General features: G+C 39.8%; 1 pseudogene; it reads left to right on the top strand.

Moving 5' to 3' along the window:
- The window catches only part of LOC132650759 (zinc finger protein 431-like), a 145,326-nt pseudogene extending 129,926 nt beyond the window's left edge, over positions 1–15,400 (top strand).
- Positions 15,401–21,936: the final 6,536 nt, after the last annotated feature.

The raw sequence follows: 21,936 nt of genomic DNA, 5'->3' as shown, positions 1-21,936 counted from the left end.
GAGTTAGTGTGACCTGGAGAGGGCAGGAACTCCACAAGGACCAAATATATCAGGGCACAGGGGTCTTTTATGAGACTGTATCTCCAACCAAGGACAATGTACGCATAGAACCTAGCACCCCTGCTCAAATATAGTCCATGTTAGCTCTGTCTCCAAGTGGGTACCATACTAAGTGGAACAGGGACTATTACAGACATGAACTCAATGGCTGGCTCTTTGACTTCCCCCCTCACAAGGCAGGATCAGATTTGCTAGGCCACAGAGGAGGACATTGCAGCAAACCTGATGATGCCTGATAATCTAGGGTCAGTTGGAACAGGCAGAAGCCCTCGCCTATCAGTAGACTTGGAAAGGTGTAGGTAGTAGATGAGGGAAGGAGGGTAGGAAAGGGAGGGAATGAGGGGACTGGTCTACAGCTTGGATACAAAGTTAATAAACTGTATCTAATATTAAAAAAATAAAAAGTAAAAAAGTGGAACATAAAACAAAGTTCCTAAAGATGAAACACAAAATGCTGACAGTTTTTTGTTTCTTTGAAAACAGAATTTTTTTCTGAACAATTTTCCTGTTCCAGGCTCTCTTTATAGAACAACCTGTGCTTGAACGCACAGAGATCCACCTACCTTTAACTTCCTGAGTGCTAGGAATGCAGGCGCTCACCAACAGCCCTAGCTGCTGACAGTTTATTTAGTTTTAGCATTTTATTTTTGTTGTTGTTTCATGCACTACATCTGAACTGCAGTTTCCTCTTCCTCCACTCCTCCCAGACACAATCTATCCACCACTACTCTGTCCAACTCTGCCCAGCTCACCTCTCCTTCATCCACTGCTTTTTTTTCCATTTATTTTATTTTCAATGAAAAAAAAATGTGATGGCATAGCAAGTTATAATAAAACTAGGAACAATCCCTCACATCAGAGTTGGTCAAAGCAATACATGAGGAGAGAAAGTGTAGCTAAAGCAGGAAAAAGAGTCAGAGACACCCCCATTCTCACTGTTGGAAGTCCCTCAGCGAAATCAGGATAATAATCATAAGGTGTATGCCAACAACCTAGCTCACAAGACTCATAGAATGTTTATGTTTTTGTCCTTCAGTCTCTGATCCCCTATGAACTCAGTTGACTCAGTGGGCCATGTGCTTGTTGTGTCCTTAATATCTCTGGTTCCTACAATACATATTCCCTCATTTGTGGGGTTCCCCTGGATACATCATTGTGTTTGGATAAGGGTCTCTGCATATGTTCCCATGAGATGCCTCGTGATGTCTCTCTGATGACAACTGGGCTAGGCACTCATCAATGATTATAGCATAGTATCTTTCATTGTCACTTTTTGTCTGTCATGTTTACAGATATCGTGTGTCTCTAGGTTATCTTGACTCTGGTTCATGGTCATCCAGGCAGTGTCAGGCATGGACTTCCCCTCATGGTGTGGGCCTCAATGTGTTTTCTGGAGTGTATTTCACATTATTGGGTTGGGGTTTTCCTTCTAGTATCTTCTGTAGGGCTGGATGGCTGCATATATACTGGGTATAGTAGTCTGGGTTGGCATCGGTGGTCTCTTCGTGTCTGCATGATATCCATCCAAGCCCTTCTGGCTTTCATAGTCTCTGCTGAGAATTCTAGTGTGATTCGGATAGGTCTACTCATTATTTGAATGCTATTTTGGTATTAGCAGTGTCATGCATAGAACAGTTAATTTTCATGGTGTCATCCCCATATAAAATAGAATCTCTGTAACCTGAGAAAATAAAAAATGAACACACTATAATGTGTGTTGAGTGAATTAAGACGAAGAAGGGACTAATTTGAGGTAAAAATAAACTATATATAAATGCTGCAAAAAATTAAAATACTTGTAATTCAATTATGATATTTTAGAATATAACTGCATCAAAAAATTTAATTCCTATGCCATCAATATACCCAAAAATGTAGGTAGCATTTTGCCTTTGCATGATGATGAATATTTTTCTATAACTCCTCATATGAAAAGTACTGTTGTTTAAGTGATTTCTGAATGAATTACATAACATTATTAAAAGCAGAAAATTTGGTAGTTCTATGTGAAAGATAATTATATGCATAGTTTATGTTTCCCTCTAACTCTCTCTTTATAGGAAAGGATTTATGAAAATGATTTACAATCTGTGAGTCAATTAATTCAACAGTGGATGCCTAAAAATGGAAAATCGAGGAATCTATCAGTGGCTTAGTCCATGAGGCTGGTTGGCTCAACTCACCTTCATATACACAGAACTCCTCAAGAAGAAGGTTCTATAGTCAATGAAGAAATAGACTTGCTACCAAAGCGAAAAAGAACAGGCAAAGAGTAAAACATTCCTTCTTCCATGTCCTTGTATAGGTTTCCAGTAGAAGATGAGGCAAAGATGAGTGGTTGGTTTTGCAGTATGAAGATATGGATTAAAGTTATATTTTTCAGCTTTATAGATACAGAAGAGAAGTAGAGAAGACTATTTCAAACAAGCAAGAGTACTTTACAATTGTGTCCTTAATTTGGGTGTTTTGCTTAATTCCATATGCAGTCAAGTTAAAAACCAAGAGTCATGATCACACCTCTTTTCAGCTTGAAAGATAATCATATCTCCTCTTTACATTAACTTCCAAATGAAAAGAATAACAGGTCATAGTAATGCCTAAAAATAATTTAATGACGCAGAGTACAACAGCAGACAAATTACATATTTATCTTGATAATAACTGAAGCTAACATTATATAACTGTCCTTCAAAACCGTCCAGGTTAGAAACAACAAAGTCCAGGTTAGAAACAACTCTCCACCGCCGCTGGGCCACTCCACAACACCTCCCTCATAGGGCAACCCACATTAAGCACAAGGATTCACCTCCCACCTGCTATGTGTATATAGGGTCCCTAGGTCCAGACCAAGCATGCTCCTTATTTGATGGCTCAGTCTCTGCAAGCCCCCTGGGGGCTGGGGCAGCTGTTTCTGTTGGTCTTCTTGTGAGGTTCCTCGCACCTCCAGGGCCTTCCATCTTTTCCCCAACACTTACTCAGGATCGCTAGAGCTCTGCACCTTTCTTAGGTGCAAGTCTGAGCATCTGTCCAAGCTTATTTCTGGCTGGAGTCTCTGAGACAATGGTCAGGTTAGGGTCCAGGCAACCGGGTTTTACAGTCCCAATTCTGGGCGTTCTCAATGTGGTCAAATATCGTCCAACAGAGCCTGATATTCTTCTTCTGTGAGAGGAGCCTCGAGTGTTGGTTCGCTCTGCTCCCATGGTACATCTGGGTCCAGAGCGGCTGGTCCCTGTTCCTCTTCCACTGTTCTCACCAGTTGCTCCAGGAAGAGCTGGACAGGGCAGGAGTTGCTGGATTCTGGGTAGGCCTCTGTGAAGAAGGTGAGTTCGGGTCTTGACATCAACGCTTCTGCACACTGGCCTCCTGCAGAACCCGATGTCAACAAGCTGTCGCGGGAAGCCTCCTGCTCAATGCAACACGATGCTCCAGGAGCCCTTTCCGGGCCAGGAGAGGCAGGCAGGTCCTCACCTTTAGCTGTGCTGCCTCCAGCGCGGCCTTTCTGTTCTGGAACCATATGTGGACGGTGTCCTCAGGCAAACCTGTGCTCAGGGCCAGTTGCACCCTCGTGGCATAGTCTGGGGATGGAGAGATCTCAAAAGCTTGCACTAGCATGCTGATCTGCGCTGGACTAAGCCGCGTTCGAGGCCTTCTCCGTTCTGAGGGCGGGCCTCTTGCTTGTTGTACCCTGGCGACAAGCTTTTCAGGAGGCTGTTGGGAGGCTTCATGGCTGGAGCCTGCGGTAGTCTGCTTTGAGGTCTTCCTCGACATGCCAGTTCTGTTTCTGCGGTTTTGAAACCACACGCGGATGGAGGACTCTGGAACTCCGAATTCCCTGGCCAGTTCCTGCCTGGTCCTGAAGCTCGGGTAAGGTGTCTTGGCGAAAACTGAGAGCAAGACCTCCTTCTGCTTGGCCTGCCAAACAGTCTTTTGACGCCGGGATGTCTTTGCCGTGCTGCAGCCACCCACATCTGCCTGATCTTCCATCCTGCTGAAGACACTTTGACAGGAGTTCTTCCTCTCCAGTGTGTACTCAGAACAACACCCAGGAAAGTGCAGACTATGGCAAATGCGTAAATTAGTCCGCTGCTCACCCTTAAATACCGACCTGAAGCCCCACCCACTCCCTCGAGGCCCCCAATTACAGGCCAAACCGTGGAACGCTCTTCTGCTTCCAAACTGTGAAACCCTTCCTTCCTCTTGCGAATTTTCCCATATCCCACCCTAAAGCAGCCTTTCCAGAAACAGTTGGCCTTGTGTTCTACCCAAATTCCACTGCTTAGCTCACAGTACGCACCTGTGTTGGCCCACAAGGAGTTTGAGGGGAGAGTCTAAGGCACGGCTTCTGATGATCAGGCAAGGAGAAGGGGCAGAAGCCAGGAGCAGTCTTTGCCTACTTTAACGAAGTCATTCATTCATCTCTGTCTGATGCTCAAGGAGGAACGTGGCTAGAACAGATCTTGCATTCTGCGTGTGCTTCTGCCTTAAGTTCCTTTCAGCTTCAGTCTCCCGGTGTCTGATTTCAATAATCTAAATATGGTTAGGACCCTGCAAGTATAAGCATTTGGGCAGAGAGGAGACTTATCCTGCAGAAAGACTCCTGGAATTATTTCTGAATTTCTCCTTCAGTGGCAGGCCACAGAAGGTGTCAAGTTCCCTCTTGGTTCCTTGCCATGGACCGGCCCAGTCGGGCTCTTGTCGTCCACGGGAGAACAAGGCTTTAGACAGGAAGACACGGTTTCGGCGAAGAATTGACAGAGACACCTTGATGGTTTTGACTCTGCTGCAACTTTACTGAAATCAAGCTAGTATTTTTATAATGATTTCACAAAAGGCACCTTAAAATTGGCATATTTTCCAGAACATTCAGACTTTCACCAAGAATACAAAGTTTACATTTTAACTCAAAATGCAATTAAACATAAAGCAGTACTCACAAATAATCTTGGCCTAGAAACTTTTTGATCAGAGCAAACAAAGGAAAAGAAACCTCAAATATAGTTTTATTATTGCTAACCAATGAAGAGGAAAGTCAGGAGCTAAATCAGATGCCTGCCAAAGTCCTTCTCTATATCAAAATCTAACTACATCTTTGTTAACCCTCCTCCCATATGTCCTGCCCAAGATTTATGATCTTCTCTAAGAACAAGGCACTGAAGGGAGGGGGAAACTCCCGCCAGCTGCACCTCTCATGCTATTATTTCTTAAGAAGGAGCCTATTATTATTTTACTATTCTTAATGCCTATTAATACTAAATCTAATTCATTACTTTCCTTAAACTTATTTTTATTAAAGCCTTTAACAATCTACTAATAATAAATTTCTTTATAAAGTTAGTTGTGCTGTTTCAGGTGTCACAGGGAAAGATCAAAGAATTCATTATTCCAGCCCCAGAGCCACAACTGAAGAAGCATAGAAATCTCAGAACACGTCTCTTTTCCAAGTGGGATGAGTTTGCCAGGGACCTTCCAGGGGGCATTATTTCCGGGGAAATCATATCCCCCGCCCTGTAGCTTATGCTACTATGGCGACACTGGTGTGGGTGTGGCAATTTCCAATAGTGTCAGAAGAAACTGAGACTAAGATACTACTAGAAAAAATAAAGCCATCCACTGATCTCACAGTTCATAAGGTCTATAACACAAATGTATGAGTATTATAAAAGAAATGAGCTTTTTCAGTGTCAAGGCAGGTATAAGCCATACAATTTTTAAAAAGTTTATAGATTGTGTATGAAATACAAGGTACAGGCATTTATAAGTTTTATTAGAATCTTATAATTTCATATAACTCTGAGTGAATACAGTTAATTTTTATAAAATATGCTTTGGAAAGATTGAGCCATTCCCTTGGGGAAAGGATGTTACCTGAACATCACAGTTGTATACAGAAGTGATCCATTATATCCTATTACCACAATTTCTTTGTGGAAAAGATCAAGGAGATTTAAACCAATAATATGGAGAAATAATGAATTTCTTTACACATCCATTACAAGTCTTAGATTTTTTTCCCTTTCATGTTGTAATGTGTATATTTTTTCAGCTGTTATGCATTTGGTATTTAAAGTAAATTATATTGCTCATTTTTAGCAAAAATATCATTATTTAAAAGTTTTAAACAATGTATTTAAGGAATTTATTTCAAATTATATAAGGAAAAAGCCCTTACATGTAAAGAATATGCTGCTTTCCTCTTCCATTTAACATATATTTGTAAAACACATTTCTTGATTTGAACTTGTTTTAATGTTCAATTGTGCCATGTATACAAACTTCATTACAGTAAATTTTGCACTGCCAAAGACTACAGAATTTGAGACTTTTACCTTTATACTACAGGAGAAAATAGGACAGCATCTTTGTGTATACTATGCATTATTTATCTATTTGAAATCATAAAATTATCCCTACACAAAATGTTATCCTTCCAATCTTACTTAAAAGGGAAGAAATATCAAATCACAATAAGATGAAACCCAAACCAAAATAAAAGCATGTTAAATACCTTAGTGTCTAATATCTGAAACTCATAATCTTCTGTTCTCTGAAGGACCTAGGCAGCTCTCTGTTTCCTGTTTTGCTGTGCACACATCACACTGCTTATCTGTAAGTCCAGTCAACTCCAAAAAACAAACAAACAAACAAACAAACCAATATTTACTGCTGTTCTTGGTGCTCTTCTCATGGCTTCCCTAACATGCTGGTTTCTGTACTGCTACGAGTCTTATGGATGCCTCCTTTTCACCTGTCTCCAAGTACTCTGGCTGAATCACAGAAGCCTCAGCACTTGTCAAAGAGCCTTTCATTACTTCACAATCAACAACACCTGGTTGACTCTGTTACATCATCAAATTTATCTGCCTGCACAAGTTGTACAGACTTGGAGCTTTCTTTATTACAGATAATTGTGTGCTGGTGTTATGCCTTATCTTGAGACCCTCCCCAAGAGACCACCAGTAACACAAGTCTGATGCAAACACACAAGGTTTCCTGGTGGGAGAATTTGGGTCACTTAAAGGACAGGGCCTTTCAAAATGGCATCTGAAAAAAACAAGAAAGAGTTAGTTCTGCTCTTGTTCTCTCATTTGCCCCTCTATTAGAAATTTCTCATGAAAAATCATGGGCTCCTTCATGCAATTAGTGGTAGTTGGATCTCATAACCATTAACTGTATTGTTCCCAATCTCTGCTTCCTATACTGTAGAAGCTTCTTTAAGGTGCAAGGACCAAAAGCAAAAAGTACTAGAAGAATAAAAAGAGGATCCAGGAGACTAGATATCAGAGTTGTCAGCCGGGGGGGTGCATCTAACCAAGATTCAAACCATCCTTTAGATTCCTCTCTTTCTCTTTACCTTTGTTCTAGACTTTCTCTGATAACTCCAGAGTGATTGACATAAAAACAACATTCTTCTTCTAAGGCCACACATAAGCCCCCTTTTGTAAAAATAGGAGGTCTAACCCTCTTCTATTTTTAGAACCACTTCAGCCAAAGAGTCAACTCTTCTTTCATGTTGGGAGATTGAATTTTCAAGGGTTGAATATCTTGGTCTATATCAGCCTTTAAAGCATTACAATTTTTACTCTGAACTGCTAAAAATAAACTCTTATTCCTGTCCCAGCCAAGCCTGCACCTAGGATGAGAGCCAGAGTAAAGGACATGGGTTCTCATGTTAACTGAGTCAGTGTTCCTGGCGTTCCCAAAAGAACATTAGTTATTTTATCTTCTGAATGATGTGTAATCTATGGAACCTGTTGAACTAGAATACAAATGTCTTGGGTATTGTTCAGAATGCTGCTGTAAAGGCAAGGAGTGAGCCCAGTGTCACAAGCCCACCATCCCTGGCTGGGTGGACTCAAGTATGTGTTGGTCTGATAGGATGGAACATTCAGGGTAATGTTACATGGATGCCAGTTGGACAATGGTACCTGTCCCAACCAAACTCCTTGTCCTGGCACTGATTGAAGAGTCAGTTATGTCCCAGCACACTGTCCTCAACACTGCTGGAAAAAGCTTCAATGATATAATTTTCAATTATACCTATACCTTCATAATTAGGGGGTGTGAACTGTAGCATAGCCAACAGGATTCAGTCTGATCCGATCTTGATTCTTTTAAAACCTGATTGTTACTGATCATCATGTCCCAAAGAGGGTCAGAGTTTCCCAGCAGAAATTGGGCAGAGGTTTCATGAGACCATCCAAGGTAGTGGTATGGACCACTACTTATGCTAGTTCTGTTAACTAAATCCCACGCAGTTGGGTATTGTGAAGTAGGAAACCCCTTCCTTAATCTTGATTTTGTTTTTATTCATATTTATTTTTTATTTTGCTTTTTTGAGACAGGGTAGCCATGCATGTCCTGGGACTCCCTCTGTATACCTGGTGGGCCTTTCAGTCACAGAGATCTGCCTGCCTCTGTCTCTGGATTGCTAGAGTTAAAGGTATGTACCACCACTCCCTGGCGATTAATCTGGATAATTTGAGGTGAAAAGCTATCTCTTTCATTTAAGCCACATTTCTGACAGCAGTGTACACCTATAAAGTCCTTTGAAGATGATAGCTCTTTCTTGTTTTCTGCTTGCTCAAACTCTGGCTATCAAGTTCATATCTTTTGGAACTGGGAATAAAGCCTAATCTTTGGAATTCTGATATCTGCTGAAGACCAGCTGAGACATCCAGCTACATGGTCTGAGTGGCTACTGGATTCTTCAAATTTCCATTTGCAGACAGTGGTTGTTGGATTAGGTAGAATAGGAACTGCGGGTAATTCTTATAGATCCAGTTTCTACATCCATAGACAGATTCAGTCTATCTGTTCTGTTCACCTACACATCCTTTGCTGATACCACTGTGTTTTTCCAGTTTCTTGTTTGTTTGTTTTCAAAATATCACAGAGTAAGACATGCTTGATCCAAATTGTGTATCATGTGTTTCCTGCTTTTCTCCCAGGGTTGTCTGATACCTACCAGGGGAAAAGTAGCTTCAGTTTAGCGGACCTCAGTGTGAAGTCACAGAACAATCTCATTTTGTTTCCTAAAATCTTTCTAAATTGTTAGTATTTTGTGTAGCCTTCCTCATGTGGATAGACTGTTTACTTCACTGCAAGTTGAGTAATGGATTGTTCAATCTATCCACCTTGATTTCAGGAGGAGGAGAAGGGGAAGTGATTCCTGAGTGCTTGAAGATAGAAGGGTAGGCTATTAGACAACAGGCACAAGTCTACTGACAAAGAAATCTCTGCAGATCTGGAAAAGGTGTGGCCCTGATTCTCCACATATGGACCCAAAGTTCAAGTCATGGATCCAAGGTCGCCTCCCGGAGTATAGGCTTCTCCAGGGTCAGCTTCCTTCCCAAGCCAGACCCTCATTAGTTTTGTAATTAGCAAACATGCATTCATCCCTCCTGGGCCAGGAAGCACAATGCTTTGTCTCTTAAGTACACGGTGATCCTAGGGGAAGTGTTCATGTCGCTCAAGTCACACTGGCCAATCAGGACTTCCAGATGAGGCCTGTACTCAGAGGAAGAGGCGGGTACTTCCGGGCGCCATGTTGCAAGTTCAGATCGGTAGCTGAGGTGTGTGGAATGTTTGGCATGCTGTAGTCTGAGCTCAGCTGTGAGTCTGAGCCCTGTGAGAGGATTTCAGGCGCGTTCCAAAGTGGCAACATGGTGAGTGTGTGGCCGCCACCCCAAGGTGGTGGTGGTGCTGGAGGTTGAAGAGCAGGAGCTGGTGTGGTTGGTCTCTCCCGGGCTTGGTGAGAACCCGCAGCCATCAGCTTCTTGTGAGGTCCTTTGTCCTGGCGTTAGGAATGCTGAGCTACCTGAGTCACACGTGTTAGCAGTGGGATGGAGTGTGAGCCAGACTGCATGTGGTGAACTGAAAAGAGGCCCTTGCCCCGTCAGCCTCTGTGACTGGGGATTTCCTGGAGAGGAGGAGACTGCACCGCTGGCCTGTAAAAGGGACTTTTATTCTCCTGTTTTAGTTGTCTTTGAGGCTTAGTACCATCTCCTGCTGACCTAGATCTAGTCCTGGATGCATCTAGCTTCTATATACTGTAATCTAGGCCTGGAATGTTTTCAGCCCCTGAGGCTTACTGCTTAATAAACTCACACATTCTACTTCCTTCTGAGTTCTGGCTGACTTGTTCATTTGAGCTGCTCTGGCTCAGACTCCTCTCTATGCTTAGTGATTCAATCTGGTTTCTCTCTCAGTCTCTGAGTTGTTTTTCTTGGCCTCAAACTAACTCCAGCAATCTGCTCTAATCTTCAGGCTCCTTCTCAGTCTCTGGATCTTTCTGTCTTCACTGTTGACTAGCTTGTTCTCTCAGTGAACCTCTCTGTGTAAACATCTCTGTAAAATGACTTTCTGTCTCTATGCATTGCCCCTGAAATAGCTTCACTTTCCTCTTTCCTCTCCTGAAAGTTGGGCTTAACCTATTCTGTCAAGTCTTTTTCCCTGATTGGACACTCTTTCTGCCACTCAATTAAACATTGCTTTCAAACATGGTGCTTCTGTCTACAAACTTCTGTCTAAAAACTGTCTACAAACTGTCTGCTTGGGTGTTTTTGTAGGAGCGGTAACCTCTGTGTTTGTTTCATTTTTAATCACATGCAATCATAGGTAACATTGGTCAAGTTCACATTTTTCCTGGCTTATTTTCCTTAGGAATTTTGATAAAAATTAAGTATAATTTTTTTGTCTTTTTTTTTCTATATCTGTTTTTTTTTCTTCACAAATATGCACTTTGTGGTAGTTTTAGCTTCATGGTAAGTGCAGAAGTCATATTGTTCCTACCTGTATTCTATTTCACATATCACATAGTTTTGAAATCAGCTTTCTTGTTCTAAGTTGTTAGGAACTTGATTTGGAATGTATTGATTTATGCTGCAAATTGAAGATACCAAACGCTTATTTTGAAAATACATTATATTAATGGTGTTGTTTACAGTTGTATGAAAGGGTAAAAATGCTGTTCAGTACTCAATTATTTAGCAACACTTGAATTTTCTATTCGGCAGAGAGTATATTCTATTTCTCAGGATGTCATGTATTCATGACATTGTTACTGTCTGAGGCTTCTGAGTCATTGGATTACAGGTGTGTGACGTTTTTCCTGCCTCTTGTGTTTGTGTTGATTACTTTAAATAAGTGAATAAGAGTAGTATTTTGCCTGTATGTGTGACTATGCACCTCTTGTGTACTGGTTCTCACAATAGTCAGAGATGACCTCAGATCTCCTGAATTTGGAGTTATGGATAGTTGTGAGCCTCCATGTAAGCATTGCTAATTGAGCCCAGTTATTTGCAACACCAACAAGAGGTTTTCATTGCTGAGCCACCTCAACTGCCTTATGTTGCTCATTTACTACCAGCTATTCCAGGTCTAATGTTTTCATCTGTCCATTTGTACATGTTTGAACATGAATTCCCTTTTAGTAAGCTCTCATTAATATTACAGTTTAAACTGGGCCACTTCTGGTTCCTAGAAGATAGATACCGAACTTTAGTGAATATATATATATATATTTAGGCTCTTAAGTAAAAACTATTGAGTTATTTTATCTTTCTTATTTGATTGATTTTTGCTGTGAATACAGGTCTTAACTGTACTTCTAGATGTCAGGAAACTTGTTTCAGAGGCTGTGCTGGCCTCTGACTCAATGAGATAATACATGCCTTTGCTTCCTGAGTGCTGGAATTAAAATCATGAGCCAATACTTCCTGTTTGCCCATAATTTTTTAGTTAGTAATTGTGCTTACAGTTTCTGTGATCTGTGGTGTGTAGTGTTCATTGACTTCCTTGTTTTGCTTTCTTTATATCTGTTAATTGGCATTTTTCTTGTAAGGCTGTATTCTATACAAAGGGTGCAGAAATGAGGTGAACCTCCTCAATTACTTTCCTTCTAAAATGGCTTGGTGAATTCATTGAAACCTCTGTGCCAGGACATATCAGGGAAGCACCAGAATTATATGAATATATTATCAATAAAGTATACATTTATACTGTTGTCAACTATTGTGCTTTCTGTTATACTCATGTCGGGATCCTTTAGAGTTCGGTAACCTATGACGATGTGGATGTGAACTTCACTCAGGAAGAGTGGGCCTTGCTGGATCCTTCCCAGAAGAGTCTCTACAAAGATGTGATGCTGGAGACCTGCCAGCACCTTACAGCTATAGGTAAGACAGTGAATTTACTTTCGCTATTAAGGTAAAAGGGACATCTGTTGTTATTGTGGACTGTTCTTATTAATGCTCTTATATAAGTTCACTTGGAATGAGAAAGAATAAATCAGGCATGTTTCTAAGGTTTACTGAAGAGAGTAACTTATATTTTGCTTAATTTTTAATAATCTATGATTCACTTTTTGGTACATATTTCAGGCTACAATTGGGAAGAGCATAAAATTGAAGAACATTATCAACTTTTTAGAAGATATGGAAGGTAATGATCTCTTGGAAGCTTATATAAATATGCCAGGGAAAATTATTTAAAGATGATTTATTTATTCATTATTTATATATTATTCTGCCTGCATGTATACCTGCACACCTGAAGAGGGCATGGGATCTCATTATAGATGATTGTGGGCCATGTTGAGGTTTTTGCGAATTGAACTCAGGACCTCAGGAAGAACAGCCACTGCTTTTATCCTCCGAGTCATCTCACCAGCCCTGTGAAGAAATTTGTATGTGTCCCAGAGGTTTTAAAGAAAAACAACAGTGGAAAAACGAATACCATTTTAAGAGTATTAAGGAACACTAAATTCTCCCAAATCCATGTTCCTCACTGTCAGGTATATTGTTTGTTTCCTCGGCATTTCAATGCAAAAAAGGACAGTGAAAACCTTGGTAAACAGATATTACTGTAAAAACGACTTTTATTCAATCTCGAAATTATGGTCTCCGAAGATTACTGCCTCTCTGTCTGCTACCGTAGGCATGGACAGGGCAGTTGCTAGGTTACATACAATCTATCTTAGGCCTAGAAGATTTTCTGCCTCCTAGAATGACTGCTTAATATGCACACCCTATCTTGTTCTTTCTGAGCTCATGGATGGCTGATTCAATTCAGCTGTTCTGGCTCAAAATTCTCTCCTACTTTACTTATTACATCTGGCTTTTCTACTGTCCTGTAAATTGCTTTCTTTAGTCTCATACTTAACTCCATCAGTCTTTTCTAATCTTCAGGCTCTTTTTATTCTCTGGCTCATTTGATCTTGACCTTAGTTCTCTCTCTCCAACCTGTCTTTATATTACCATCCCAGTAAAACTCCCTTTGCTTTCCATGTAGTGCCCCTTAAGGGAGCTTCATTTCCTGTCTCTTCTCATGAGAGACACATGTACCCTATGCTGTCCAAAGAAATCACGTTACAGAAATTCCCTGTGATAACTGGCCCTGTGGAAATTACTGTGTTTATTTTGGTTAATTTATAAATGCAGTGTGATTACAACTATAGAAAAAATTATGAATGCAGTCCCTGTGGTAAAGCTGACTCCTTCTAGGTCTTTAAATATGTGAAATACCACTTATAGAAAAATGATGCTACCAGTGATCCATGTAATGAAGTTTCTTACCATCAAAGGTATCTTGTAAGTTATAGAACCCGACAATAAAGAGGGAAACTATGAGTGTAAAGAAAGTGATAAAAGGTTAAGATGTAACTTCATTTTAAGATTAAAGCAAATTGAAAACTTAATTTACACTGACATAAAGATTCATCAGTGGCTGAAGAGATGGCTCAGAGGTTAAGAGCACTGGCTGTTCTTCCAAAGATCCTGAGTTAATTTCTCAGCCAACAACATGGTGGCTCATAATTATCTATACCAAGATATGGTGTCCTCATGTAGCATGCAGGCAGAACACAGTATAATAAGTAAATAATAATAAGTAAATCATTTAAAAAAAGATTCATCAGAGTAATGAATAGGGTAAAGCTTACACATATCTGAATTTTCTTTGCAGAAAGAAAAGAATACATGTTCATGAGAAACCCTATGAATGTAAACAGTGTGGTAAAGCCTTTTCCAATCCCAGTAGTCTGCAACTGCATAAAAGAACACATACTGGAGAGAAACCCTATGAATGTAATCAGTGTGGGAAAGCCTTTTCACAACCCAGTAGTCTCCAACTGCATAAAAGAACACATACTGGAGAGAAACCCTATGAATGTAATCAGTGTGGGAAAGCCTTTTCACAACCCAGTGGTCTCCACCTGCATAAAAGAACACATACTGGAGAGAAACCCTATGAATGTAATCAGTGTGGGAAAGCCTTTTCACAATATGGACATCTCCAGACGCATAAAAGAACACATACTGGAGAGAAACCCTACGAATGTAATCAGTGTGGGAAAGCCTTTTCACACCTCAGTAGTCTCCAAGTACATAAAAGAACACATACTGGAGAGAAACCCTACGAATGTAATCAGTGTGGAAAAGCCTTTTCAAAAAAAGGAAATCTCCAAGAGCATAAAAGAATACATACTGGAGAGAAACCCTATGAATGTAATGAATGTGGTGAAGCCTTTGCACATTGTAACAGTCTCCAGAGGCATAAAAGACTTCATACTGGAGTGAAACCCTATGCATGTATTCATTGTGGTAAAGCCTTTTCACAACTCAGTAATCTACAAAAGCATGAAAGAATACATACTGGAGCCAAACCCTATGAATGTGATCAGTGTGGGAAAGTCTTTTCTCAACATGGACATCTCCAAACGCATAAAAGAATACATACTGGAGAGAAACCCCATGAATGTAATCAATGTGGTAAAGCCTTTGCACGTTGGTGCAACCTCCAGAGACATGAAAGGATTCATACTGGAGCCAAACCCTATGAATGTAATCAGTGTGGGAAAGCCTTCTCATAACACGGAAATCTCAAAAAGCATAAAAGAACACATACTAGAGAGAAATTGTATGAATGTAATCAATGTGGTAAAGCCTTTGCATTTTGTAGTGGTCTCCAGAGGCATGAAAGTATTCATACTGCAAAGAAACCCTGTGAATGTATTCAGTGTGGTAAAGCCTTTTCAAACCCCAGTAGTCTTCAAATACATAAAAGAACACATAGTGGAGAGAAACCCTACAAATGTAATCAGTGTGGGAAAGCCTTTTCACAACACGGACATCTCCAAACGCATAAAATAACACATACTTGAGAGAAACCCTATGAATGTAATCAATGTGGTAAAGCCTTTGTACATTGTAGCAATCTCCAGAGGCATGAAAGACTTCATACTGGAGAGAAACATTATGAAGGTAATCAACGTGGTAAATCCTTTTCACAATCCAGTAGTCTTCAAGGACATAAAAGAACACATACTGGAGAGAAACCCTAAGAATATAAGCAGTGTGGTAAAGCCTCTGAACATTGATGTCATCTCTGAAGGCATGAAAGATTTCATACTGGAGTGAAAAGATATGAATATAACTAGTAAAGCCTTTGCATGTCACAAATTTTCAAAGCCATAAAATAAATCATACTCAAGAGAAAAAAAAATTATGAATATATTCACTGTGATGAAGCCTTTGAAACTTCTATAGACTTCACTTTCATGAATGAAACATACTGAAGAAAAACCTATGAATGTGTTCATTTTGTTAACTCAAAGCTTTGTGTTTTCAAGTATCCTAGAGATATAATGAAGTGGTCTAATCATCCATCAACTGCATCTCAATACATAGCTTGATGTGATATGAATATATACATAAAATTGGATGTTCTGTGAATCCATATGTTCCTCCAAATTAGCCATGTCATTTCATCTAAAAGTACTGTATTCTATAGGAAATATGTAATATAAAGGTTATAGATAAAGTAACAGCAAGAATATGGACTTAAAAAGAAACACTTCATGTGTGTGTGTAAGGTGATTATGGGCTTTTAAGCCATGACTGATATGTATAGAGTGGGAGACGAGTTTGTTGGATCTCCTTTGGCCATCTTAATATGATGACTGAGGACTGATTGCCAGCTTTGGACACCAAAATCTTTTCCTACAGCACTGTTTCCCTGATACTCAAATTAGATTAGTTGAGATATTACATCAATAAAATATAGTCTTCTTTTTACATTGTGAACATACTGTCATGTAATAATTGAGGGATTCAGGGCAATTTGAAGGATAAAATTTGTTTGAAAATGAGAGTGTGCAGCCAGTTCTCCTAGGCACTGAGTCATGTATTTAGTCCCATAAATGTGTCTTGAATAGCATTTTTAGGTGTGACAAGTTAATCCTAAATTCATCTTTAACTCAGCCCTGATGACCCAGAAGAAAGAGAAGATTGAGAGCATAAAAAGTAACTTAGTCTTGGTGCTGAAAGAAGTTTCTAATCCAATATCTTCACAAAAAATATGGAAGTATCCAAAAATGGTTTTGGATCCAAAATTCAGTATGGAAGTATCCAAAAATTCAGGCCAGAATCTGAAAGTACACGTGTTTAAAAAGTGCTTGACCACATTTCCAAAGCCACAAACTGAGTTTATCTCACATAGGCAGCAATGGGAGTCCACAAGACATGTGTCAGGTGTACCCCTTCTTGAGATTATGCCTAATGTAAGGAGAGAAAAAACTTGAAGGCATGAAGACAACTTTTCTGAAGTGAATTGTATTCTGCTTCCCTAATGCATGCAAACATTCAGTTAGGAGCCCTGAGTGGTGAAGACTCCATATGTTGTAGAGATTGTTGTCTGGGGATCCTGAGATTCAAACAGAAGTCAACAGAAGGCTTGAGAAATCAGGCATTTACAGACCTGTGGAGCCTGGACGAACTATAAAGGAAGGAAATTTGTATGTTAAAGAAAGGATTAAAGTCCCAGAGAGCAATTAATTCTTGGGTTGTATGTGAGGACAAGCTGCCTTCTATTGTATTCTCTGTATCTACTCAGCTGTGGTGGGTCAATTCTCCAGTTCTTCCACTGTTTCCTTGTCTTTTCAGATACCTGTAAGTGTCAGTCAGAATACCATGCAGGTGGCCACTTGGTGGTCTCAAATAAGACTTTAAATCTCCTCAGTCCCAACTCTGTCATCCCTGTAACATCTCTACCTGGCAGGAATAACAATATTCTGAATAAACATTCCTATATCTCTATTAGGTTGACATCTAGTCAATCAATGGACTCCATGAAATTCCATTCTCCTCAGGAATGTCATTGTTGAATAGACCTATGCCCCTAGATGAGATATTTTCTGCTCAATAACATTATGTCATGTGAATATCTTGCAGGAAAGAAATAATCTGAGAATTGGGGAGGAATTTATAGATGAGAAGTTTTTAATATATGGCATGGTGAGATTACTTAGTTGTGTGCATCTCTGTTCTTCTATGTAAACCTATTAAACCTAAAGGATGACTTACTTATCATATGTAGTGCCTCACACCCATGACAAGCTTCTGAGTTACCTCTTTGAAAGCATCCCTCAGTCCCTACATTCTAAAGGGCATGATTGACATACCCTACCACTACCCTTAACTTTCCAGTCCAGTAGAATGGGCTTGCCCTCTCCACGCGGCTCTTCCCTGTAGAGCCAGATTTTTTTTTCTTCTATATGCTTTTCTTCTCTCCGTCTTTCTTTCTGTGTTTCTTCTCTTCCTGTCTTTTTTCTCTCTGTTCTCTCTCCCTCTCTCTACACACACTTCTCTTTGCCTACACTTATGTCTCCTGCATGGGAGCTTCCATAGCTCTATTCCTTAGGGTATGAGAACCCTCTGTGAACTGTTTTCAACAAGCCTGCATTTAAATGCTTTATCATGTCTTCAATTAGCAAATTTCACCTGTGGGAAGAAAGATAAAGTATAACCTATGTATTCATCAATGGTCAAAATTAGTAACACTGAATAAATATATTAATATGTTTCCAGTTTTAATTAATAATTTGTGTTTTAACCATTATGTTCTCTTTTTTCCTTAACCCCCTATCAGAGGACTAGGGAAGGTGCACAGGGGGAAATGGAGAGGGTGGGTGGGAATGAGTGGAGATGGAAAGGTATACAGCCAGGATACAAAATGTGATAAATAAATAATTAAAAATAATTTTATTTTCAAACATTGTTCTCTCTCTCTTTTTTTTTGGTTGAACGAATAGTCTCAGTATGATTCTCAGGCTCTCCTGGAACTTAGTGTACATACTAGATCTGCTTACCTTGCCTCCCTAGTGTCTAGAGGATATTTGGGCATTGTCTACCTCGATAACTTAGTTCTTTCAATGGGATTATTGAGAATGAGTCACTGAGTCCAAACAGTCAGGTAGCTAGGAAACAGGCTATGGTCCTAACTACAGTATTAGAAAGAAAGTGTTCTTCAATTGCAGTTGATTGTCTTGAAATCCTCTCCTTTAATTTCAAAGAAAATTATTTTTTTTCTTTATCATTGAGTTTTTAATACTCATCATAGTATATTGGAGTTCTATCGTTATGCAACAGATAGTGAAAACCATCCTCACAGACATAAATAAGTTCTCAATATAGTTAAGTGTATCTATGTGTTACACTCATCCCAACATTCTATTAAATCACGGAGGTTAAAACCGCCTAAGCCAGGCATGGTAACACAGGCCTGTAGTCAGGGTGTTCAGAAAGAGGAGGCAGAAACTTGAAGATTTCAATGTCATCCAAGCAAATATCCAAGGTCAATGGTATAATGGGAGGTCCACATTCCAAAGGGAGACTGATTGGATAAGAGCAATGTCCATTGGATAAGCCCGAGAACTTCCAGGCCATTCCAGCACTGTGTGTTACCTAAGGAATATGCCACCCCTTGCTTGCTAATGTTTCCTGTCCAAGACAGCCCAGGTCACTTCAGAGTCAGACTCATTTTGGGCATTGAAGATTAGAACACTCTTGGAAGTGGGAGTATTTGTCTCAGGCAGTGATGAGTTCCATATTTATATATCCTATATAAAGGGTTAATCACACAAACCCTTACCCACACAAGCCATATAAATGGACTCAGTAAGTTTTTTATGTATATCGGTCCATACTTATTCACATATTCTTTTTTAAGACATTGAAAGGAAAGAATTTGGAATAGGATGGAGAAAGGACAAGAAGAGGGGAAATGATATATTTTAATTAACATCTGTAAAATTAACTTTAAATAAAAATTGGCTATAGAGGGCATGGGGGTTACTAGCACTGGGTGTTGTTATAGAAGACAGGTTCCATTTCAGGAATCACAAGCTAGATAAGCATAACCTGTAAATGCATCCCAAAAGGATCTGATGTTCTCCTTAGCTTTTCCAAGTATGACACAGGGACACATGAATGCAAAACATCCAAATAAATGAAAGACATACAAAGCTTTAAAAAGTGGCTTTTTCAGGGCTAACGAGATGGCTCGTTGTTTAGGAAAACTCCCTCAGGCCTTCACAAAAGATAATGCTGAATCCTATCTTCCATGGACACAGCCACCCTGTTCTCCTGACTGAGGGATTCACACACAGACAGGGGGCACTTAGATACCTGTAACACATACATCATCCTAGGAGCTCAACACAGTTGTAGGCACTTTGGTTGCTTGTTCTCTCTCTGTTTCTCACACACACACATACACATTCACACATGAACACATCTCCATGAACTCCACCAGCACAGTGTCCTCAAGTGGCCCCATAACTCAAAAAAATAGAAGAGTATGTGGTGACAGCTCTTTCACCAAGTGGTCCCTCTCACCGTGTTCTTTTTGAAATGGGGCCACACTTAGAAATCAGAGTGTGACACACCCCATCCAATGATGCTATTATCTCTTAATTTTCCTCAGTCAGTTCCATTAGCTGAGCAACAAACCTTCAATTACATAAGCATATTGGGCCATCATCATTCAAATCATCATGTAACCTCTCTAGCCAAATATTTACAGAGTCTATTTTCCACTGAATCCTCCTTACCTTGACCTCCACGACCTCTATTTCTCTCACCACTATCTTCTCTCAGTACTACCTGGAATGCAATATTAAGCTCCTTGTTAAGCATAAAGTGGCTTTTTATATCTAGATTTCTTATATATTGTGTATTGATAAAAACAACAATATTCAGATTTTCTGACAATGACAAGCATAATTTGATGGTACAAATTTTGTTCTTCCTTTCTTCTCTGTTGCTGTCATTAACTCCACTAAATGGAAATGACTCAGGTGATAAGTTGGCTTCTTTGGCTGATGCTAGCAGGCCCCAAACATTGAGGGAGCTCAGAAAAGAAACACAGGCTATGAAATGAAGGCATGAATTATGATGGAACACTGTTTCTTGCTATGTTCTTTTACAAGGTCACTGTCTACTTCTATGTATGTTTTCTTAACCAGCTCACACCACATGTTGAGATAAATTTCGACCATCAGGGCCTGGAGTTTACCACTGCATTCACAACACCTGTATTCAACCACAAACATAGCCACAAGAGATTGTCATCTGAGGAACCCCCGTTGGTACTCCCTCACATCATGCTAAGCTATTTAACATTGATAGCTAAAGCTAAGGAGCACACACAGACAAGGTATAAGAATTTTTAACAATTTAAAACCAATGTATTAGCCATCTTAATCATCTCAGTAGGAAAACCACAAGCTAACACAGCAACAATTGAAAAACACAGATATGCCAAGAAATGGATTACTAACTTTCCAGGAACTGAGATTCTTTTTTTCCAGATAGAGAGGCATCCCTCTCTAGAGTTTTCTCCAGACATGGGGTAGATCAGAATAGCCTACTATGCTTCTCCAGTTAATCTCTGGTTTCTACAGATGCAGCCATACAGATGCTTGTAAGAAATAAGTGCTATCTATGACATAGACTGTATTACCTGATTTTCACTACTTCATCTTTACCAGGCTGCTTTGCCTGGCCTGAGGATGAGGAGTTCAGTCTTGATATGAATTGATGTGTCGTAGGTGGAAAAGGGCTCCCTTTATTGAGGACAAGAGGAGGGACAAATAGGGTGAGGCACAGGAAGGAGAGGAAACAGAGGACTGTGATTGAGAATTAAAATGAATATAAAAATTAAAATAAATATAAAAAGAAATGTCAACCTTAAGTCTTTTCTCTCAAAGAGTGTAAAACTTGTATTTAACATATGGAAGTCAAATCTCAACATGTCCTCCATTCAGCATAATCTACTTCCTTCCCAGGAACATGACTGTTTTCTAGTTGTTTGATGACCAGGATCAGTGACCTTTCTTTCCCTGGAGCAATGTCTTCCTTCCCCTTCCTCCTTCTTTCCATATGCACCAGATCCTTTCATACTCACATTGTGAAGGATATTGTGAGCTCTGACCACAAATTTTGGAGGAAAAAAAATTCAGTCACCACATTCTTTAGGATAAAAGTAAGTGCATTTGCTATTGAGAAACTGTTCTTCTCCCAACTAGGAAAGTTCCCTTTTTACAAGCACATCCTCCTGATGAAGAGAAAAGGTAGTCTTGTCTGGGCAATTATTTGTAGCAATTCATATTTTAGTCTCAGAAGGTAAGTCAGTTAAGGAACCACCTGAATCATCCTTTAAAGATAAATGCCTCCCACCAGCTTCTGTAATGGTCTTGTACCTTAACAATTCTCCAGCTGAGTAAACGAACCCCTGGGGTGCAGGTCTCTAGATATTACAGTGACTGTCGTCCAAGGAAATTACCAGGGCAACAGGAACCACCTGTACATACACCAAAATTAAGAAATGCTATAGATAACCAAAAAGTACTGCTTTGGTAATTGGGTCATCTCAGGTTTGAGACATGTGTTTGATATGAAATTTGGGTGCAAGAAATCTCATAAAAAGACATTGAGCAAAATGTAAACCAACATGGGTGAGCCACCAAGGTAGAGATAGCTCTAGAGAAAAAGAAAGTAGAAACAGATAAACTGAAGAGAAAAATCATTTCCTGTTAGC

This window comes from Meriones unguiculatus, assembly GCF_030254825.1.
Source record: "Meriones unguiculatus strain TT.TT164.6M chromosome 13 unlocalized genomic scaffold, Bangor_MerUng_6.1 Chr13_unordered_Scaffold_33, whole genome shotgun sequence".
NCBI lineage: Eukaryota > Metazoa > Chordata > Mammalia > Rodentia > Muridae > Meriones > Meriones unguiculatus.
Note: the sequence above shows the minus strand (reverse complement) of the source record. Positions and strands in the feature narration are given on the sequence as shown.